This window comes from Bubalus kerabau, chromosome 7, assembly GCF_029407905.1.
Source record: "Bubalus kerabau isolate K-KA32 ecotype Philippines breed swamp buffalo chromosome 7, PCC_UOA_SB_1v2, whole genome shotgun sequence".
Lineage (NCBI taxonomy): Eukaryota > Metazoa > Chordata > Mammalia > Artiodactyla > Bovidae > Bubalus > Bubalus kerabau.
The window spans coordinates 93,969,429-93,992,277 of NC_073630.1; positions in this window are offsets into that span (position 1 = coordinate 93,969,429).

Consider the following 22,849-nt stretch of genomic DNA (forward strand, 5'->3'; position numbering starts at 1 on the left):
TTAGGCAGGACAGCATGAAGTTACATGTTGCTGTGGTTTGGACAATGTTCATGATTTTGAGAGTGTTCAGACATGATAATGGAGTGGTCTGGTTGTCTTCTCACCCTCTGCCTCCCTCTTCTCCTTTTGCTTTCGATCAATGAAATGGTTGGAAATGGTTCGATCAATGAAATGGTCACCGACTCAAGGCACACGAACTTGAGCAAACTCCGGGAGATAGTGAGGGGCAGGGAGGCTGGTTGTGCTGCAGTTCATGGAGTTGCAAAGAGTCAGGCACAACTTAGCAACTGAAAAACAACTGGTCGTCTTGGTCCATCACATCACAGAGTGACCTTGTCTGATACTGGTGTGCTATGAAATTATCCAGCAGGAGAACACCAAAGCCTAGTTGTGAGTTCCAGACCTTTCCTCGATACTGGGGCAGTGTTTCTTTTTTCTCACTCTGAAGAAGCTTCTTGGTAACAGGATTAATTCTTGAAAATATATCTCTTAGGATGAGGATCTATTTCTGTATAGGACATTTCTCTACTTTTCATTGATTATAAACCAAATCTATATTTAATCTGGTGAGTGTTGGTTTAATTTTCACCAAAAAACTACACTTGATAATTCTTGTGGCTCCTGCATTACAGGCAGATTAGTAATAGATGTATATATTACTTTTTAAATCTCTCAACATTATAAATTATATTACCCTCATTTTACAGATGATGGAAACGGAGGCTCAAAGATGTAAGTAACTCTCCAATACTAGGTGATAAAGCTGGGATCAGAACTCACGACTGCACCCCTGCCAGGACCCACAACACTACTTCCCTCTCCTTCTTCCTGGAGTGACTATTCGCAAGTCATTGATAATATTAACAAGAGAGCAAGATGAATGGGAAAAAAGCAATGTGAAATTATAAGTAAAAAACATAATTTTGAGAATTGTCACTTATTATAAAACTATATTAAAATGAAGATAATGTTGTCAAGACAATTGCAAAAATAAAGTACGGAACAAGATGGAACCAAATGGGAAAAGCATTTGAGTTTGGTTTTGGTTGTTTCAGCTGTTTTTTGTTTGTTTGCTTGTTTTAGGTGATGGTGCTAAGGCAGCATGGAACCGTGGAGAGAGACATGAAATCCAGTAGATGTGCCAGTTAGTAACTAGAAAGGAATGTCAGCCGACTCTGAGATAGATTTAGATATGCAAGAGGTTTATTGGAAAGATGTCTTAGTCCACTGGGGCTGTAATAGCAAAAACACTATAAACGGGCTGGCTTATTAAAAACAGAAATGTCTTTCTCACAGTTGCGGAGGCTGAGGAGAAGTCAATGGCAGTCTCCCCCTCCCCTACCTCTCTGATTACCCACTACAAAAGACAAAGAGGAAAGAAGACTCTGGTTGGGCAGGAAGAGCTTTTCAACCACAAGGTTGACTTGTCACCTGTACAAGGAAAAGGAGAAGGAAGCAGATTGGACAGGGAAAGCCTCCAGCTGCAATGCGGCTCTAACAGGCCTCTGCCAACTCAGTGAGTCATTCCAAACCCATTGGGTACAAATGACAAGGCCCTAGGGATCCCAGCCTGCCCACTTGCTGACTGGGAGTTGCCCAGAAAGAGCCTGGCTTTAGCTTGCAAGATTTGGTAGGTGCTGAGGGGGTTTCAGCTAGAGGTTGTCAGCTAATTAATTACCCTCCCTGCAGCTAGAAGGCAAATTCTTTCCTGAAGAGAGGTCAGAGTGGTCCATCTCCATGGCTATCACAGGATGTACATTCTATTAAGAAGTAGGGGGTCTTCCTCAAGATCTGCTGAAGCCAAGGTGAAATATCTCCAAGTATGTTCTTTTCTTTAGTCTTGGGTTCATGCTCATCAAGCAGCATTCAGCCACTTGGATTAGTAGGTATTCCAATTCCAGGAAAGAAGTAATTGAGAAAGCCAACTCAAAGTATGATAACTACTAGGAAGAGAAGTTATCCATTAAAATGAATGCACAGACCATCAAAACAGCATGGCTACTGGCCCACTTCTTGATTTTACAGATGAGGAAACCAGCCCACAGCAAGGTTAACTCATCTGCCTATAATCATAGAAGGATGGAATGAAGTAGAACTCAGGTCCTCTCCACACACTCACTTTTGTTAAGAAGCATCATTACACATTAGACCCATCACTTTTGCATACCAGGTAGAAATTCTGTGTCTAAACATTAAAAGCTAAGTACCTGGTTTGGATACTGTTAATTGTATCAACGCTTAACAACCCATGGGATTTCTTCAGAAACAGTCTGTTAAATATTATTCTCACACATCACATATTGTGTTGTAGCAGGCATTTTTAATATCTTTGGATTTTCAGTCCATTAGTGCTGCTGGCAGCTGAAACAATCACATGTACCAAGATAAAATTCTTTCAGGGTCTTCTTGATGAAGTTTCCTAACTTTCACGGGCTTTTTATTTTTGAAACTTAGTAGAAAATTCTGTACTCCTAAGTGAAATATTAGTGTCTTATATGTCTTAGTACCTGACTCTATTTTGAGATCATGCCAAAGATCATGTGCATTTTACAGCAAAAATCCACAAGGATATAGCGTATATAGTATAGAGAAGAGATAGGAAAATATTTAACTTTTAAATAAGTCCTCATGTTTAATATTTTATAGAAACTTCTAAGTTCTCAAACTTGCTTTTATATGAATAGTAATCCATATTTAATATTATCAAATAGTTGTTAAATTTATTGGAAACTCCTGATTATTTTTGATGAAGTGTCCCCTTAGCAATTTTTAAACAGTTCACTGTGTTTATCAGGCTTAACCATGAGACAAAGGAGAGATAATCTTCACTTAAATAAAATGGTATTTTCTATTTCTTCCTGGCTCAGTTTTGAAAGGTTATACCTTTCTAACAATTTGTCCTTTTCTTCTAGACTGTCCATTTTATTGACATATAGTTATTTGTAGTAGTCTCTTATGATCCTTTCCCCCTTCATGGATCACAGTCTTGTCATTGAGAAGGGGCTTGCATAATTCAATGAAGCTATGAGCCATGCCATGCAGGGCCACCCAAGATGGACAGGTCATAGTGGAGAGTTCTGACAAAACATAGCAGAAAGTGAAGAGAAACTCAAGAGCCTCTTGATGAAGGTGAAAGAGGAGAGTGAAAAAGCTGGCTTAAAACTCAAGAAACTAAGATCATGGCATCCGGTCCCATCACTTCATGGCAAATTGAAGGGTAAAAAGTGGAAACAGTGACAGATTTTATTTTCTTGGGCTCCAAAATCACTGCAGATGGTGACTGAAGCCATGAAATTAAAAGACACCAGCTTCTTGGAAGAAAGTTATGACAAACCTAGACAGTATATTAAAAAGTAGGGACATTTTGCCTATAAAGGTCCATATAATCAAAGCTATGGTTTCTCCAGTAGTCACGTACGGATGTGAGAGCTGGACTATAAAAAAAGTCTGAGGGCCGAAGAATTGATGCCTTCAAACTATGGTGCTGGAGAAGGTTCTTCAGAGTCCCTTGGACAGCAAGGAGATCAAACCAGTCAATTCTAAAGGAAATCAACCTTGACTACTTATTGGAAGGACTGATGCTAAAGCTGAAGCTCCAATACTTTGGCCACCTGATGCTAAGAGCCTACTCATTGGAAAAGACCCTGTTTCTGGGAAAGATTGAAGGCAGGAGGAAAGGGGATGACAAAGGATAAGATGGTTGGATGGCATCACCGACTCAATGGATGTGAGTTTGAGCAAACTCTGGGAGATGGTGAAGAATGGCAAAGGCTGGTGTGCTGTAGTCCATGGGGTGACAAAGAGTCGGACATGACTGGATGACTGAACAGCAACAACAAATTGTTTCATTCCATCACAGCAAACCCAGGACCTGCACCCTGCCCAAAGCATATATTCAATAAATATAGATTGAATGAGTGAATGAGGTTTCTGATTAGCTGACTATCTGTAACTAAGAACCAATTTATTGTCAACCAGAGAAAGAATTTTCTTCATTTGAAGACTTTATAAATTGACTTATATTGTTTCTACATATCCATATTACTAAATCAGACTCTGATTTTTCAAGGCAGGGATTTTAAATGATGAAACCATATAAGGAAACACTAGATATCATAGCTTTGGTTAAAATTAATTTTTCTTCTTCTTCCATTTCATTTTTTCATATATAAGATTCAACCAAAAAGCAAAACTCTGTACACAGAGTATTTGATAACTCTTATTAAGCAAGCCAATTAAATTATAATTAAAATCTGGACACTAAAGGTAAGATTGTTGCAAGGACGTAACAACAGAGCAAAAAAAATAAAACACTTTGGACTTCTGATAATTAACTAGATACCAAGGAAACTGTTATGACTCTAGGAAATGTAGATGAGATAGAATGCATGGGTTATGTTCTGCCTTGTGAGACATTAATGCAAATATTATAAAAGTTCTATCACATTTTTATAACACATAGATATATACCTTTGTGCACACACCTGCAAAAGCTCTCCCATTAAAGTTTACATGGTTGTTACATGTATATACCAGGGGACAAGACTTTTAGAGATCTTAATTAGTACAACTTGTATTCAAAAGCCTGTGAATGCCAGGTTACAAGGGCCTGGTGAAAGGAACTGCAGAGTTCCCCTGAGAATCCCGAAATTCCCACACCCTCTGAGTTATGGAGGTTACCATAGCAACATCTGTGTACATCACTGCTTCCATGTGGATGGGCCACAGCTGCTAAGGCCTACTGGGGATCCATCACACCCTGTCTGGCTGCATATTAAGTCACAGTCTCATTCCAAGATTTCTGAGCCTCTCTGAGCCCTTGAGCTCATCCCAGGAGAAATAATTAAAGTCACACTGACTTGAGTAGCATGTGGGGTAACAGTATGTCATAAGCTATTTTACAGTTCTAGGGTAACAGTCCTTTCAGAAGACAGCTGACTGCACCTGAGAGGTGTGGCCCCTCTGAGTGGCTCAAAGAAAAATGCACTCAGCAATGGTGTCCCAGACTGAGTTATCTGAGTCAACAAGGCTGGACAAAGCTCTGTGGTGCCTGATCCCTAACCACAATGTCTCTTAAGGGTTATAGGTCTTTTCTGATTGCTGTGACTTCAGTTAAGAATGGACTATTCCTCAGGTGCCTGGGTAAATATCTCTGGGATTGTCAAGTTCTGAAAATGCCTAAACACAACTAGGAGATCTGCAGTATAAAGATATCCAAGTGGGGGGAAAGAACCTCAGATATGCTTTTCACAGGCTGCCAGATCTAATCCACCAATGATCTGCTATCACTAAAGAGATAGATAGTATGTAAGTTATTATTTCTCAGGTACGGCCCTCTAAGCATCAGGCCTAGTGTATGCAAAGGCTTACTTGTTAAGACCCCTGGCTGAATGTGTTGAAAAACCAGCCACTCCTTCTGGTCCTTGTGTTTAGTCTGTGTGCTACACAATTATGACTCATCGAAGGGGCCACGGTTCACATTATATACACATATTTGAGAGCACATGCGTCAATGTAGAGATCCAGCCTATCAAGACCCCTATCCACATAAACCTACACTGGAACCCATGGTCGTGCATACACTTGGGAAAGCGTGGGTTACCCAGTCCATGATTGCACTACTCACTGCACAACACTGAGAGATGTGTTGTTGGGACAAGGAAAATTGACTTCATTCAGAAAGCCAGCAGACCAAGAAGATGGTGACTAGCGTCCCAAAGAACCATCTTGTCCAGATTTGTATGCTAGTTTCTTTTATAGAACAAGGTGGAGGGAGGTAAAGTAGAAAAGAATGTAAGTTGTTGCAAATGTTTCCTGGTGCTAACCAGACCCCAGAGGGGATGTGTTAATTTCTTCTTTTCTGCAGCTGTTCACAAGTCAGCCTGGTCAGATGTTTCCTGTGAGCTAAACAGAGGTATTTTAGCTTAACACTCAGACATGGAAGGCAGGGCTCCCAGAAATGAGCCAATGTGTATACTTTAAGCTATAGACAACATGCCTTTAGTGTTTAACCTGTAGCAAAAGCAACAGAATACAAAAACAGATCAAATATGGAATTATGTTTGTTCTCCTCAATTACATTTGCATGTACACACTCATCATCACACATATATGTGCACAGCTGTGCCCTACCACGAGGGTATTCCCTAAAGTCACATTTGGATATTCCCTGTAGTCACATTTCTTGTCCCTCTTGCCCACTGCTCTCAGAGACTTTGTCCCCTGCCGTACACCATCCCAACCTGCCCTAGCCATCTCGCCTGTGGTGAAGAAGAAGCAAGCAAGCTGCTAGCGCTTACCAGTGTCCACGGACACATGAGCATTCCAGAGAGTGGGAACATGTGCATGCAGCCAGGACTGCAGGCTTCTGGGATTCTAGAGGGCACATATCAACAAGGTCAAAAAAATGAAGGAACAGACACCAGATATTCTAGAGTGCATCATCAGAAAGGAAACTTAACAATGCAGTTCTGAGGATTTATTACAATAAATAATTACAAAGAATCCTTATGAAGAAAGAAAGGGAAAGCTTAGTAATAAACCCACATGATGGACAGCATGTCAGTGAGTCTTGATTTAAATAAAGGAGAGGTGTGATGGGTGCTCAGGATGGGGGAGAATATGGAACAACAGCAAGAGCTTGTACCAACAGCATCAGGAATGCAGATCAAGGCTGGTAAAGACCAGGAAATTAAACAAGGAAATGACACTCCATAGAGAAGAATAACGGAGAAGGCAATGGCACCCTACTCCAGTACTCTTGCCTGGAGAATCCCATGGATGGAGGAGCCTAGCAGGTTGCAGTCCATGGGGTCGCTAAGCCCCGGACACGACTGAGTGACTTCACTTTCACTTTTCACTTTCAGGCATTGGAGAAGAAAATGGCAACACACTCCAGTGTTCTTGCCTGGAGAATCCCAGGGACGGGGGAGCCTGGTGGGCTGTCATCTATGGGGTCACACAGAGTCGGACACGACTGAAGTGACTTAGCAGCAGCAGCAGCAGAGAAGTATAAAGGTAAGTTAATTGCCTAAGGTTGCATAGACCCAGGTAGTAAGCGGCAGAGCCAGGATTTGAAACCAAATCCACCACACACTGTTGCAATACTGCTCTTCACATGCAGGGAGTCATCAAGTTCTCCTCACGGTTTGATCTCTGCTTTTGCTCCGAGATCAAAATTTCTCCCAACCCATCTCTGCTCCTCATTTTGCCCAACTGAAATGCACTCCCTAGGATTCACCTAGATTAAAGCCATCCTTTTAAAATCTGACCATGTCGTTCTTCTTCCAAAACCCTTCCAGGGGCTTCTTTTCACTCTGGAAATGGCGTCCATGGGGTCACAGAGAGTGGGACACGACTGAGCAACTGAACTGACTAAATTGACTGGGTCTCCTTGATTTGACCCCCACAGCTTCTGGAGCCACATCTCATGACCCGTCTCCATGACAGAAGGGAAGCACAAGTACCAAACATGTCAAGAGTCTTCAAGTTCTATCATGTTTTCTGCTCTTTGTTCACACTGTTCCCTCTGCCCACCACCTAGGACACTGTCCTTCAGAATGGAGCACAGGCTCCACCTCCCACCTCAGGATCCTTCTCAGACCTCCCAGCAAGCCCTGCTCAGAGTAGCCGGGTGTCTTGTCCTCTCACCACACTTAACTGTGTGGAACCTTCCTCAGCTGTTTGTGAGCCTGTCTCCCTAGAGTTTGAGCTTCTTATAAGAGGGAACATGGCTGACCCATTTTTTTCTCCCCAATATCTATATATTGCCTGCTCCAGATATGTCTGCTGAACTCTAAATTACATCCAGTATAAATTCTTCAGATGAGCTATAGGGCTTTCCATTATTTGGTCATCGAATCTATGCCAAGTTCTCCTCTCCCCACACCTGCCTAGGGGATACAGTCTTCACAGCAAGACTAGTCTCCTCACTGTCCCAAATGCACACCTTTCCAAATATATGGTCCCCTCTCCCTGAAGCACCGTCTGTTATTGGTTATGGAGATATTGGCTCTCCTTGGTAATCCAGTCCAAGGATAAACATTTGCATGAAGTCATTCCTCATGGCCCTGGTCCTCTTTGTTCCTGCCGATGCAGCAAAGCCACTAAGTACACACCAGGTAGAAACTCACCGTGCAGGCAGGGCTTCATGACCACTCACTTCACTCTCGGACATTTAGACAGTGGGCCAGCTTTTTGTCAGGACCCACCAGCAACACTATTTATAGGTCCTTTCCTTGGACAGTTGAGGTTCTTCCTGACACTAATCCTTCACACTTCATGTTGGGGATATACCTCTGACTGCAGCTTTTCAGGAGCAAGGTTGGATAAAGAATATTATGGGATTCACCCTTTACCGTGTAGATATTCATTTAATTTCTAGTTTCCACTTCTGCTTTCTGTTGTGTCCAGTGTCCTTAGTCCCTTTCATGTATAGTTTCTCTAAGGAGTAAACCCATGCTTTCTTCTGGGAGTGATGAAAGGATGCAGGCATCCATCTGCCCCATATAGTCTTTCAGGCAGCGTCCACTCTTTTCAACCTTCCTTTCCATAACCTTCTGAAGTACCTGGTCCCTCCAACTTGTGAGCCCCTCTGGGGTTCTATATAGAGTGAGCAGGCTTCCTAGTATTTATCCTCCTCAAAAGATCATACATTTCAAGATCTGTATTAAGTTGCAATATCTTTTTTTAAAAAAGAACACTTTAAAAATTTATTTTCCAGCTTTCATCAAAGTATAAGTTGATGAAAGCACGAACTCTGTTGTGTTCACTTTAAAGAACAAAGCCTGGCAGCACTGTAGGTCTGCTACACACACACACGCACACACACACACACACACACATATCTAAACTGCTGAAATGGTCTGTCTTCTTTTCTCTCTCTTTCTTTATGAATTCAAAATTGTTTTACTTATATACTGCAATTTTAGTTGAATTTTAGGAGAAATATGAGATAAATGCACATATTTAACCCACTGGGTTTATTTTTTTTTAATTTTTATTTTATTTTTTTTAATTTAATTTTATTTTTAAACTTTAAATAATTTATTAGTTTTGCCAAACATCAAAATGAATCCGATATATATCTACATATATATGTATACACACACACACACACACACACACATACATGTGTGCATGCATGCTAAGTCGCTTCAGTCGTGTCCAACCCTTTGTGACTTTTTAGGCTGTAACTCTCCAGGCTCCTCTGTCCGTGGGACTCCCCAGGCAAGAATAGTGGAGTGGGATGCCATGCCCTCCTCCAGGGAATCTTCCCGACCCAGGGATTGAACCCATGTCTCTTACATCCCCTGCATACGTAGGTGGGTTCTTCACCATTAGTGCCACCTGGGGTGCAGGTGGCATTAGTGGTAAAGAGAATATATATATATATATATATATATGTATGTATATATATTATCCTATTACAGTCTATTGTGGTCCTGTTGAAATTTAAGACAAATTATATTTTTTCTGTGCTCAGATCCCTCCAGTGACTTCCCCATCCACTGTAAGCAAAATCTAAAATCCTTCTGTGCTTACATAGTCCTACAGCCTGGCTCCCTAGGACCTCCCCACAACCTCTTAACTCTCCTCTCCCACTTGCCACCCCTCTTCTCACTCTGTTCCAGCCACCCAGCCTCCTCGCTCTTCCCAGATCACACAAAGCACATGCACATCACAAGGCAAATATTTTCTCTGTTCCCCTCTGCCTGGAATGCCCTTTCCCCAGAAGTTGCAATACTAACTTCCTTCACCCCTCCGGCTTTTCACAAACTGTGGCCTCAACAAGTCCTCACTGACAACTCTATTTAAAATAACAATTACCTCAAAACCCCCATCTCTTGCTCCATCACCGCCTTATTATTCTCCATAGAATTATGACAATCTGACATTCTATGCATTCATTATTCCATTTAATTTCCACCTTTGTTTCAAAACATAAGTCAATGAAGATAGAGACTTTATTTTGTTCACTGATAAGAACAGCACTAAGCACAAAGTAGGGGCACGATAAATACCTGTTGCCTGGATGAAAGAACAACCCCACTCCCCGAGAATTCAAGTTAGGAAAAATCTGTCATTAGCAAAGGGTGACCCTGACCAAGGCCTCCTGGTAGCTGGAGATCCAGTGAGATGTGCGGAGAACTTGTCAGGATGGAGGGGCGAGACTGACCTGGTGATCCAGCATCAACAAAAGACCCTAAGGCTTTGTGGCAGGGGCTGCCTCTAGCATGGCACGTGGCTGGTTCAGGATGCCTCTCCAAATCTAGCCTTCCTGGCATGGTACTGTTAACCTAAAGAACACGGGCCAACTATGTGAGTGTGGGCAGAGACCTCTAGACCAAGCGTGGGCAAGACCACAGGCTGACCATACTCTGAGTCAACAAGGGCTTGGCCACAGGATGGATGCCTACACGTGCGCCCACTCAAAGCCTATGGTCAACAAGGTAGGCACCACAGGGTTTGAATGAAAACAAGGCTTGGCAATTTCCTCTTTCTGCTTGACCTATTGTTACCGAACCAAACTTGGGTCCACTTGCCCACACGCAGTAAAGCCAATCTACTGATACGAGGTTGTGGTGAAGGAAAGTGCAGCATTTATTGCAGGGCACCAAGCAAGGAATCCAGGGAAGCTAGTGCTTAAAAGACCCTGAACTCCCAATGGCTTTCAGGGAAAGGTTTTTAAAGACAGGGTGAGGGAGGGGAGTTGTGAGGTGTATGATCAGCTTGTGGACAGTCTTCTGACTGGTTGATGATGAGGTAATCGGGAGTCAACATCATCAATCTTCTGGCCCCAAGGATCTGATGTCTTCATGCTTGTGGGCCTCATACAGTTAACTTTTTTCACCTGGTGGGGGTTTCAGTATCTGCAAAATAGCTCAAAGTATGTGGCTCAGAATATCATCTATAGCCCTCGAGGAGGAACTAAAGGTCCTTGGCTTTGTTAATGGTTAAACTATTACTATTTTCTCTTGCTTGACTGTTTTCCTTTATGCGTTTTCTCACTTCTTTGATTAAATTTACTCTTTGGAACTCAGGAAAGTCTTAGGAGGTTACAGTTTTCTCTACAGACAAGAGACAGGAGAGGACATGTTGGAGGGGGATGGTCTCTTCCAGAAAGGCCCCATAGAGTCCTGCTTGGTTTCATTATGATGACTGGACTGGCCTTTTTCACTTAAATAAGCCCTCGGGATTCTGGAACAATTGTAAGGAGGAGTGGGAATAGAGAACAGGGCCATGGGGACAGAGTATAAAAAGAAGAAAAGTGAGCTTCTCAAAGCCTGGGTGCTACAGTGATTAATTTGGGAAATAAGAGATGATTTACTTATTATTTCTATGGAGCTGGTGAAATGACCATACCGGCTAAAGTACCTAGCATTTAATGGGACAGTGATAAGTATTACCTGTCCTTTAGACTTAATCTGATTATTCCTTATAAAGCACCCAGCAGCATCTAGCACAAGAAAGTGCTCAAAAAATGGGTACCAATGCCATTACTGGACAAGTAGGAGAGCACCCAAAAAATTTACCTCCATTTGAATGTCCATACTGCTAAAAATTAGGTCAGTACAATTTTCTCAGTTACTCCTCATTGGCAAATTTAAAAGTTGGACATCTTCCCTCTAGGCGCTGAAGCTGTGTCACTAGCGTTCTACAGGGGAAAGGTTACCTCAACTTCAAGGAAATTAATATTCGTCACTTAATTGCCTTGCCTTGCAAAATCATGTAGGCTTTTATTCCAATGACTTTTTAACTGCATCTCTCCCATTTTGATTTCAGTTCCCTCCCCTGTAAAAGGGAAGTCCTGCCTACCTCACAAACATGTTATGAGGATCGAATGAGATCATGGTCGTCAGCAGCGCAGAAGCGGACGGCTTTGTCGTCATTGTCGTCGTCACCCATGCCCTTCTGAGCACACGCTCACTTTATGCTTTGAAAGGTACCCTTTACACAGTCCCTGAAGCAACGTGCTTGGAAGCTCCTGAGGGCCTAGCTCAGGCCAAACATCCACGCTCCCCTCTGACACCCTGGGCCCTCTGCCACATGCAGAATAGGAACGATTTATGTGCAAGTTCCATGTGATGGCGTTAGGACACTTATTTTACTTATTCTTGGAATTAAGGGTTTCCCAGGTGGCACAGTGGTAAAGAACCCTCTGCCAATGCAGGAGATGCAAGAGATGCGGGTTCGATCCCTGGGTCAGGAAGATCCCCTGGAGAAATAAATGGCAATCAACCCCAGTATTCTTGCCTGGAAAATTTCATGGACAGAGGAGCCTGCTGGGCTATAGTCCATGGAGTCACAAAGAGCCAGACACGACTGAGTGACTGAGCACACATTACTAAATCTGATACCATTCTACAAAGTTGACAGTGCTGACGATGCAACCACCAATATTTCCACGGTATGTTACTCAGATGTATAGCAACCAAAATTTGCTATGTATGTAATTCCATTGGCTGAATGTGAAGGCCATGATAGATAATTCAGAAATCAAATAATCTTGGGCCCTCGGGGGTAGGATTTTTATGATAGATTTGAATGGATTCTTTTGTTATTCTAGTGTATTTGCTTTTTATTTATTTATTTATTTATTTTTTGCAAATTCTTAAAGGGTTTCCCACTCTGGCCTTCAAGGTAGAGTTGCCAGATATTACAAACAAAAAATTACAGAACAAACCCAGTTAAATTTGAATTGCAGACAAATAATAAGTAATCTGTAGCTTTTTTGAAATGTTACCACTTATTTTTGTTTTAATCCAAAGCAAATAATTTTTTAAAGTCATTTAGGGGAAAAAGGAATGACATAATTTAAAGCAGCAAGAAACTTACATTTTCATCTTAGAATTTTTTCTTAATATAGCCTGTGACTAGAAGAAACTGAATGTTTTTAAAGGCGTCAGATAATCAGAACTTCACTTTAGGATGAGAGTTCTAGCATGTAATATATACAACAGATGGAGATCAGTAAAATCAGTCAAGATCTTGTTGTTCAGGGAGGGAGTGAGGTCTGAAACTTAGAGGCGGAAATACAAATAGAAAAGAAGGAAACTGTGTGGGAGATACTGGGGCAGTGAGGTATTAATTAAATGAGAGGAAAAGAAGAAATCAAATGTCAAATGTAATTCTTGAGGTCTAAGTGTAATAGAATAGGTCTCACTCAAGGAAAATAGGGAAATCAACAGCATAGGCTGATTTTGAGGACAAAGATTGTAAAATATCTTTAGGACTTGCATAATTGTAAATGTTCTATTAATCAGGCATATCTAGAGCTGAGGAGGGATTTCCCAGGTGGCTCAGTGGTAAAGAATCCACCTGCCAATGCAGGAGCCTCAGGAGACATGGGTTCAATCCCTGGATATCAGGGATTGGATACCCTGGATATCAATCCCAGGGTATCAGAAGATCCCCTGGAAGAGGAAATGGCAACCCACTCCAGTATTCTTGCCTGGAGAATCCCATGGATAGCGGAGCCTGGCAAGCTATAAGTCCATGGGGTTGCAAAGAGTCAGACGTGACTGAGCACACACGCATGCACACAGAGCTAAAATATTTAAGTCTATATAAAATGCACTAAAGTAACCTTCCAATAAAAGTAGAGAACAAACATGCTCACACACACATGCACACACACACACAGCCTTAAACATAACAAAAAAATTATATAATCTTCCTGGTGTGACAAGTTCTGATTGTAATTTTATCCATTTGATTAGTCTTCCTTCCAAGAAAAGAAAAGCAGTCACTACTATTATTATGTAATTTGCTTAATCTAACCACTAACAAGCACTGACAGGTTCTGCATTGGTCCACCCACTGGGCAAACAGAGATGGAGCTGGACAAGGCTCCTGCCTTCATGGAGAAGAGCAAGTACACAGGAGATGCATAATACAGTTTATCATTTCAAGGAGAGATGAGTGCTAAGAATGAAAATGAAGCAAGTGTTAGAGCATGCCTGGACTCTTGGGTCTCTATCTCAGGGGAAAACAAGAAAACTCCCTCTGATAGGGTAACCATTGAACAAGGACCTGGACAAAGTGAAGAAATGAAATCTGATGGAAAAACCACCTGGATAGAAGTAACAGCATCAGCACAAAGTCCCTGAGGCCAGCAGGTAGAGAGTATTGCTTGTTACCCATCTCCTTCCCACCCAGACCCACCATGGTCCCTGTGCCGTTCTTCCCCTTACCAACCTCAGGCTTGGGTGTGCGTGGTGCTTTGGGTCCAGTGGTATGGGGGGGTATGTCATAAAGTTATACCTGCCCTAAAGTTTTGAGTGTTTCCATGTGGTTTGGCTCAGTCACCAGACTTCCTGGCATCTGTCTTCTTAAGCACATGCTTCAATGGCCACGGCCCACAGGATGAGAGACCGGTGGGGCACACCTCCGCCTAACCCCAAGCTGAAGCAGAGGTGTCCCCATAGTGCCCACACAGCCATGAGCAAGAGAAAAGTTTTCATTTTAAGCCACTAAGATTGGGGGTGGATACTAAACAGCAGAATTGCAGCAGAAATATGACTGATGCAACAGAAAGGACCTTGAATATTGGTGGAATAAGGAAAAGCAAGAATAGCTGGAGTAGAATACAGGGCAGGGAGGATTCTTGAACACAAGGTGAGAAAGGAAAGTGTTTTAAAAGGTGTCAAATTATAGAAGGCCGTGGGGCCCTTCCTAACCCCCAGGACTGCTTATTTATACTAACATTCCCTGTTTTCAAAAAAGAAAAATTTTTAACTTAGAAAACAGGTCACTCAAAAGGGTTCAAGTTTGAAATGTCCTCTAAGTATGATCAGATCAGATCAGATGAGTCGCTCAGTCGTGTCCGACCCTTTGCGACCCCATGAATCGCAGCACACCAGGCCTCCCTGTCCATCAGTTAGGACTTTAAGGCTTATGTTTTTAACAGATCTTTCTGGAAAGCTGTGAAGAATAGACTGAAAGGTGACAAAAAAGGGAAGTGCTGCTGAGAAGAGATGTTTCAAGTCATCTAGGCAAGAGACAGCGGTGGTTAGACCCTGAGTGAAAGTGAAAGTCGCTCAGTCATGTCCGACTCTTTGACACCCCATGGACAGTCCATGGAATTCTCCAGGCCAGAATATTGGAATGGGTAGCCTTTCCCTTCTCCAGGGAATCTTCCCAACCCAGGGATTGAACCCAGGTCTCCCGCATTGCAGGCAGATTATTTACCAGCTGAGCCACCAGGGAAGCCCTGAGTACAGCATTAAAAAACTAAGATGATGGCATCTGGTCTCATCACTTCATGGCAAATAGATGGGGAAACAGTGAGATTTTATTTTCTTGGGCTTCAAAATCACTGTGCACTATCACTGCAGCCAGGATACCAAGATGCTTGGTCCTAGGAAGAAAAGCTAAGACAAACCTCAGTTCAGTTCAGTTCAGTCATTCAGTCATGTCCGACTCTTTGCAACCCCATGAATTGCAGCACACCAGGCCTCCCTGTCCATCACCAACTCCCGGAGTTCACTCAAACTCACGTCCATCGAGTCGGTGATGCCATCCAGCCATCTCATCCTCTGTCGTCCCCTTCTCCTCCTGCCCCCAATCCCTCCCAGCATCAGAGTCTCTTCCAATGAGTCAACTCTTTGCAAGAGGTGGCCAAAGTACTGGAGTTTCAGCTTCAGCATCATTCCTTCCAAAGAAATCCCAGGACCGATCTCCTTTAGAATGGACTGGTTGGATCTCCTTGCAGTCCAAGGGACTCTCAAGAGTCTTCTCCAACACCACAGTTCAAAAGCATCAATTCTAGACATATTCAAAAGCAGAGACATCACTTTGCTGACAAAAGTCTGTCTAGTCAAAGCTATTGTTTTTCCAGTAGCCATGTATGCATGTAAGAGTTGGACCATAAAGAAGGCTGAGTGCCCAAGAATGAGGCTTTCGAATTGTGGTGTTGGAGAAGACTCTTCAAAGTCCCTTGGACAGCAGGGAGTTCAAACCAGTCAATTCTAAAGGGAATCCACCCTGAATATTCATTGAAAGGACTGATGCTGAAGCTGAAGCTCTAAGACTTTGGCCATCTGGTGCAAAGAGCTGACTCATTGGAAAAGCCCTGGGGATGCTGGGAAAGATTGAAGGCAGGAGGAGGAGGGGGAAACAGAGGATGAGATGATTGAATGGCACCACCAACTCAATGGACATGAGTCTAAGCAAACTCTGGGATACAGTGAAGGACAGAGAAGCTGTTGTGCTGCAGTTCTTGGGGTCTCAAAGAGTTGGACACAACTTAGCAACTGAACAGCAGAACAACAGTGCAGAGTAGAGACATTGACACATCTCTGAAGGGTGAGCTGGCAGAACTTGTTGTGTTTTGGAGGTGGGGTTGCTGGTCCAGAGACCTGGAGGGTAATTGATTCCCTAGAGTCTGGGCATGAGTAACACCCCAAAATATTCCCAGCACTGCGATGTGCTCCATGGGAGACAAGAAACATAAGACATACTTCCCATCTATTGAAACCTTATAAAATATTGTATAATTTTTAAATTTAAATAGCCTTTGCTTTAAGACAAAAGAAAATTGAACTGTTATAATACATATTGAAGATTTCCAAAAAGAAAATTAAAATCTTATAATACATATTGAAGATTTCCAGGAACAAGTTGCATCAGAAATAGCACTGTTTATATATACAGTACACACACAGATTGTATGCCTATATTCACACATCCACATTCACACACACGTGCATGATTTTAACCATGATTTATAATGACCTTAAGGAGTACAGACACTCTGAGTCCTGTGTGAATTGCCAGTGACATTCTAATTTGAATTAGGTTGTGTAGTAGCAGAAACTAAAAGGAAAGGACCAGTGGGAAAGACTTACAGGGAATTTGCTGATATATTCAGATGAGCAGAAAGTTAAGCATGGCTTTAAAGTTTTAAGTAAGGTTGCTGGGAAAAGCTGCACTCTGAGGAAAAGAGAGGGAGAGGCCAGTTTGTGGAGGGAGGACATGTTGGGTTTTAGAAGTGTCATGTTCAAGGTGATAGCAGAGTGGAAATGAGTAGCAGCGCCTGGAGAGAAAAGACTGGAATAATAATAATCACCCATTAACACTGAGCACTTACTGGTTGCTGGGCACTGTCTAAGCACTTTATATGTGTTATCTTATTTGACCCAACCCTTAAAAACCAGATTCCAGTGAGGAAACTGGCAGAGAGAGTCACTCAGATTTGTGGGGAGCAGAACCAGGCTAATGGAGTCAGCCAATCTGGTTCCACAGCAGATTCTGTGCTCTGGATGCCAGAATGAGGGGACGGGTATAGGGAGCTTAATGAATTAAATATATCCTCAGCATCTCCTTGAATCACACTTAGACTGGTTCTCATTAGCATTGCTGCAAGATATCTGTTCTGGGTTTGTCTTCCCTCCCCATCCAGCCTTTTAAGCTCCTGGAGAAGCCCCATGGTTTTATTCTTGCCTATCACTGACTAGCACAGTGTTGGACATCATTCCTTCATTCATTCCTTGATACTGCAAATTTTTATTGGACATCAGTGATGGACCAGGCACTGTGCTGGGATAGGGGCCAGATTATGAGGACCACCAGGATTTCTACCCTTGAGGAGACACCCTTGTGTAGAAATGAGGGAGATGTGGATTTCCCTGGTGGTCCAGTGGTTAAGATGCCATGCTTCCACTGCAGAAGGCGTGGGTTCATCCCCGGTCAGGAAACTAAGATCCTGCTTGCTGCGAAGATCCCACATGTTATAAAGATCCTGCATGTTATGCGGCTGTCCCCTTGTCATCTAAGCAGAAGGACTTTCCCCATGGCTGCCCCTGTGCTTCCTACGTGGACCAGTATAGAGACAATCACAAACCCACCTATGGCATCTACTAAGTGACCAGCTGTGTCATCCACCTCAGAGAGTGAACTTGGCCTTTAAGGCCACACTGGCAGGCTCCACAGGCAGGAACAATACAGACACCACACACTGCCCTGCCTGAGGCAGCCCCTCTGCCACTGCCACCCTCCCAGCAGCCCCAGGGCTTAGGAGTGAAGAAGGCTGGGGGTGGGGGGAGATATAAAGAAAGATTTTTGCTGTTAAAAAAAAACAAAAGAGGGAGATGTGAGCTTATCACTACAGAGCAGTGTGATGATGGCAATAATCCAGGTGAAGTGCTACAGCCTCCCTTGTGTTAATTTCTTAATCGTGACCAAATCTTTGCAACCCCATGGACTGTATTCCACCACGCTCCACCATCCATGGGATTTCCTAGGTAAGAATACTGGAGTAGGCAGCCATTTCCTTCTCCAGGGGATCTTCCCGGCCCAGGGATTAAACTCAGGTCTCCTGCATTGCAAGCAGCTTCTTTACTGTCTGAACCACTATGGCCTCCCTTAGGTACTCAAAAAGCAAGAGATGATTTTGTTGTCTTTGATCAGATACTAGAAGAGTCATTAACTTCTGAAGACTCTGATCATAAATTACCACAAATTGGGTGGCTTAAAAAAGCAGGAATTCTTCCCCTCTAGTTCAGGAGGCCAGAAGTCTGAAATCAAGGTGTAAGCAGGGACACCAAAGGCCCCACACATCCTTCCTTGCTTCTTCCAGCTTCTGAATTCCCTGGCTTGTGGCAGCAGAACTGCAGTCTCTGCCTCCATCTTCACACGGCCCTCTATGTGTGTTTGTCTGTATCCTCCAAGGAGAAGACATCTTATAAATACAGCAGTCATTGGGTTTAGAGTCCACTCAAAATCCTGCATGATTTCTTCTCCAGATTCTTTTTTTAAATGTAATTTTATTTATTTATTGCCTGTTCTGGGTCTGGGTTGCTACACAGGCTTCTCTCTAGTTGCAGCAAGGGATGGGGCTACTCCAGCTGCGGTGTACGGACTTCTCATTGAGTGGCTTCTCTTGTTGCAGAGCACTGGCTCTAGGGTATGTGGGCTCAGTAGTTGCAGTTCCCAGGCTCTAGGGCACAGACTCAATAGTTGTGGTGAATGCACTTAGCTGCTCCGTGGCGTGTGGGATCTTCCTGGACCAGGGATCAAACCTGCGTCTCCTGCATTGGCAGGAAGATTCTTTACCACTGAGCCACCAGGGAAGCCCCTTCAGATTCTTAATGAATTACATTTGTAAAGGTCCTATTGCCAAATAAGGTCACATCCCAAAGTTCTATGGTTCATACTCAGAGAAAAATGAATCATCTTCCTAGCCAAAAACCTCTGGCTGCAACCCATTTCAGCTAATCTGGGAAAAGGTGGAAATCGGGGCTCATGCAAGCAGAAAGGGCCAGAAGCAGAGTTTCGACACTGCCAACTTGTTTCTCCCTCTTTGTTACACGTTTATTCTGCTACCTCTATGCCAGCTTCATTCTCTACACTTCTTGTAAACCTGGAGACCTATGGACCAGTGATGGCACCAGCACTCATATCTTTCTGTCTTCATGGTCAGAAAAGAAAAGCAAGTTACCCAGCTCCAGAACTGAAAATCCCAGGACACAACCAGTTATGCTGGCTTTTCCCAGAAAAAGAGAGCTATGCTGTCTGATTCATGAATAAAAGAAAAAAATATGTTCTCAGGTGGCCAAAAAGGAATAGAAAAGGCTGAGATCATCACCAATCTAAGTAATCAAACAGAAATTGTATGACTTTGAATTTTTAGAACCATGCACAAAAATGATTACTGTTCTTCTGATAAAGTAACAGTTGAGAGCTTTTTGAAGTGCCAATTAAAAAGCCAAAGGAACGATTAACTTTACTCATGGGAAAATATAAGACCATAATCCACCTTGAAAAGAAGGGTGGAGTAAACCTTTCTTTGGTAATTAAAGATCACCACAAGGATTTCCATTTTAACTTTCTATGTAGGATGTGAATAATACAGGAGTTGACAAACTTTAACTGTAATGGGCCAGATAGCAGATATTCTAGGCTTTGCAACCAAGAGGTGAAATTGAGGAGATTATGTAGGTACTTATATAACTATTTAAAATATAATCTGAAGTTCTTAAAAAAAAAAAAAAAAACCTTCTCAGCTCACATATCACACAAAAACAGGTGGCAATCTGAATTTGTTCTTCAGCCATGCTAATCCCAGATAAAAGCTTTCAGGCAGCAAAACTTCAAATTCTACCAGTTCAATTTAATATTGGTTTTCTGTAAATTCATAATCAAATACCCTTAGAGATACTTAGGATGGTAGCAATTAGCTAGTGTGATTTTTCCATTTGTGCACAAGGAAATGGCCCAGAACTATGAAACAACCTACTCACACCTTCAGCTCTAGTCTGTAGCAGCACCAAAGCAAGAATTCGGTTCTTGAAATTCCTAATCTAGGACCTTCCCTCTAAACCAAGGTGCTCTTACAGATTCATTCTTCTTCAATAACCAACAGCAAAAGACTCAAGTTTAAATTCTCAAGCCTTACTGCCTAAGCTAGGCCTGATCTCACATTTGGTGGCAATTCAGAGATTGATGGGAATGGCATGGCAAACTTGAACAAAGAAGTATGACAGGTTGGGGTAATTGTTGTCCCATTTGAGGTGAGCTTTGCTGAATCCCCAAGGCATCAAGTGCAGCTATAGTCCAGGCCACCAACCTCTCAGCACCTGCATAAATGGCAACAACAATACCATGAACGATGAACATTATTAACATTTTTGAATACTTATTCTAAACCAAGCACTTTTGTTACATTTTATAAGCATTCACTCATTGTTTTAAGATTCTATAAGAGGAAGATAAAATCACCTTTGTAGGTTTCTTTGCACACCATCAGGAGACAGACACAGCCTGAACATGGTAATAAGGCACATTTCATGACCCGATTCATTTGTCATTATTGAGACTGGTGTTTTAAGCTTATAATTTATGGCTCTGTCATGCCACTATAAATTAAAACAGGGTGGGTGTCCAATACAGCTCACAGGAATGACGTTCCACCCATGAAGCACATATTCTTCAAGGTGGAAAGCAGCCAGGGTGGGTGACATGTTACAACCTTATGTATGATAACTTCGTGTGTTCCTTGGCATGCCATGCACTTATTTCCCAAGACAGACACCTCCCCTACCAGTGGGTTATTCACTGTTGTCATGAATTTTCACAGCATTTCATCAAGAACCCACACCTGGAACCAGAGAGGCTGACAGTGAGACCACCATGGAAACAGAAAGAGCTGCAAAGTTCCAATTTTGAAAATTGGAATCTGTTTACTGCCAGAAGGCAGAAGAACAGAAATGTAGAAAAGACCAGTTTAAAGTATGTAAATAAACAAAAGTATTCTAGTGACAAAAAAAAAAAAAAAAAAAAAAAGGCATCCAAAGTCCTAAACCTTCCTCTCCAAGCTTACTCTTCAGTCAATCCAAGCTATTTTCTATTTCCTTAGGCCCCTTTGAGCCCCAGACTTTGTTTCTTTCTCCAAGCTGAGCACCTAGCACTCCCTTTCCCTATCTGTCCTTGCAATCAGTGGTTCTCAGTTTTTCCTATACAGATACAACTAGGGCCTCCACCCACTCCTGCTGGATGATGACCGCTCTCATTAACTATGTGAAGCAATGGAGACATGTCTCCAAAGAACCACTGGCCATTTGAAAACGTTGCTCAGATTAAAGGAAGGGGTATGCCACCTCCCAACTGAGAATCGTTACCCTATGTCATTGGTTCCCTGTGGCTACACAGTAGTAAAACCTAGAAAGTCTTAAAATCTGATACCCAGGCCAGAACCCAGATCAACTGAATCAGAATCTCTGGAGGAAGCACCAGGGCACTGCTAGGTTTTAAAAACTCTACAGGTGATTCTATCAGTCTTGAGGACCACTGGCCTAAATTCTAAATGCTATCTAATCCCCCCAAATCTCAGTTTTCTTAAATCTCAAGTGAAACAGCAATAAATACTGCTCTATGATATCTTCCCTGAAACCCTGGGGTCAGAAGTGTTTCCCAATTCAGAGGTATTTTTGGATACCCAGTGGGTGGGTGTGTGTGTGTGTATGTGTGTGTTTGTATGTGCACACACGCACAGCAATGTAATAAAATATGAAATGCCCTCAGTAGTCTAGGGCAGCACCCCATAATTAAATACATTAACATTCTGCAGTGAAACAAATAAACATCCATAAATAGACTATAAATATATTTATGTTAGTTGAGGTCATATTTTGTTCCCAAATGAGTTAAGAAACATTTTTCCATTTGTGGAGCTTTGAGATTTTGAAATCATGGGTAATACGTTGTAGACCTGTGTTCATCAAGGAGCTCCGTTTCCCAAAGGACATGCACGAATCACAAAGATGAGCCAGACTTGAATCCCTCTTTTGACAAGCTTGCAAGCTTGCCATCTAACTGGGAAACAGGGTAAGAGTCAGGCTAGCTTTTCTCAAAGCACACTTAGCACCATGGCTCTCAATCCCGCCTACACATAAATGTCACCCAGGAACTTGTGATTAAGGTCATGGCCATACTTCAGAAATAATTAAATCAAAATTGGAGCAAATACTAATTTTAAGTGAGAAAAGTAAGTTTAAAAATCATCACAAAGAAGAAAATATGTTAGAAGAAAGTCGCTTGGTATTCTGTTGCTGAATGTAAGTAAACATGATTTTGAAACATGGTCTCGGGGTTTGGACAGTTGGGAAAAGAACCAGGGTGCAGGGGGAGGTTGTGGAGGGATGGAAAGGAGTGATAAGACTTCATTCAGGAAGAGTAATTTGATTTCAGTTTAAAAAAACTGGGGAGTGGGGTGGGTATTTGATGTGCTCTTCTTTCAAGCAGAGCTTCTTGGTTAGGCTGGGGAAGAGGGTGGGTGGTTAAAGAGTTTGGAAGACACTTCTCAGCTTATTCTCACCCTCTGTCTGCAGCCCCCATCCCGACACTGGGT